Below are 1,658 nucleotides of genomic sequence, written 5' to 3'. Positions count from 1 at the left end.
ATAGCACGATACAAACTGCTGCACTCACATCTAACATCTACGTTTTGGTTTTAATGAACACCCTAGCACAAAAACATGCGCACGAAAGCAGCAAAAGCCACGTGATTACACACCATGCAGACACAAAAGGAATACCGGAGCACATATTGCTATATAGAAATGTTGCTTCAGGGGTCTGAAGAGTGAGGGTGTAGCATAGGTCCTATAAATCAAATCAGCGGGTGCGCCTTATACCTCTGTAGAGTACTGTTTCAACTGACAACTCAGCCCATGGGATGTAAAAGTGATAGAGGCAATTTATGTGAGTGTCATAATGGGTGACATAAGTGGTCAGCCTGCGAATTAATATAGTTTACAGGAATGATTCCACACAACTTAGCATTTAATATTTATCGTGCAGAACATGATAAGCAATTTGTAAGGTGCTACCATGTCTGCGGCATTCTCGACTGCATCTTACCTTTGCGGTTATTGACACTTTACCAAATGATTCGCCAAGGCCGGCCTTACGGGGCTACGGAACTGCCCACGCTAGGAGGGTGTCTGATCAGAGGTGCACGACTCCTCATTGCTGCTGCAGCGCGCAGGAAGATTTTTGGACCTGGCAGACTCAGGCCACAAAGGCATTGTGGCTTCTAAAGCCTGCGCACGTATTTATTCGTGGCTGCCGGGTATATTGACTTGGAGGTTCAACGAAGGGTAGAAGTTAGCATGGTGTGCAAACGGACGAGAGACTGCTAGCTCCATTCAAAACATGAATGCGCAAGTGCATGTGCTCGCCCAAACCAGCCGTGGCACACGATACACGTAGGTTTTGCGGGACCATTGGAAGGTGTGATGTTACTTTTTTATAGAGGACGCATTCACCAACTGGATAGAGGAGCGCATCATGCGACGCGCAACAGCACCCGCAGTGGTCCAGGAACTGCGCACCCTGTTCGCAACTTCCTGCATCCCTAAGAAAGTATTGAACGGAAACACCTCCTTGAGTCTGTCTGAGGAGCAACGAAGGGGGGAAAACTAGGCAGGACGGACACGGGACAAGAACCGACAACGACGACTCAAACCAGCTGTTCAATCATATACACCAGCTCGCTTGTCTACTCTGCTTATGTTCTAAGAAAGTAATTTTGTAGTTTCTGATAATGGTGCTCCATTTGTGGCGGCAGAAACTCATGCTTCTCTGAAGCGCAATGGGTTGGAAGACGTTATTAGTGCGCTTCACCACCCAGTTGCTAATGAACAAGGAGAGGGGATGGTGTCAGAGGTGAAGGTCAGGAGTAGAATAAAAGCAGCAATATTTCTTTCCTTTTTCATGACCTGAGACAATGTTCACGCATAAGAGCGGAGCGAAACGTCGAACTGGCCACAAAATTTGGTAATGTAATGACACATCCATGAAGCATAATCGTCAAAACTACGCACTATGGTTTGCTATCGCCGCGTCATCGGAATTTAGTGTACCGGCCAGTCTCAAAGTTATGGTGACCACACGTGCCCTTACCGAGCGCCAATGTTGCGCCATCTCTTACGCGAGAGCAGAGGCTTCAAGGTCGTAGCTCTACCGGAAGAAGCAGACGACAGCGGCTCACATATCCCGAGCCGAGCGCTACCGATGCGCCATCTATTAAGCAAGAGCAGAGGCCGCAGCGCTCGGC

Source organism: Ornithodoros turicata, unplaced genomic scaffold (assembly GCF_037126465.1).
Source record: "Ornithodoros turicata isolate Travis unplaced genomic scaffold, ASM3712646v1 Chromosome226, whole genome shotgun sequence".
Lineage (NCBI taxonomy): Eukaryota > Metazoa > Arthropoda > Arachnida > Ixodida > Argasidae > Ornithodoros > Ornithodoros turicata.
Note: the sequence above shows the minus strand (reverse complement) of the source record.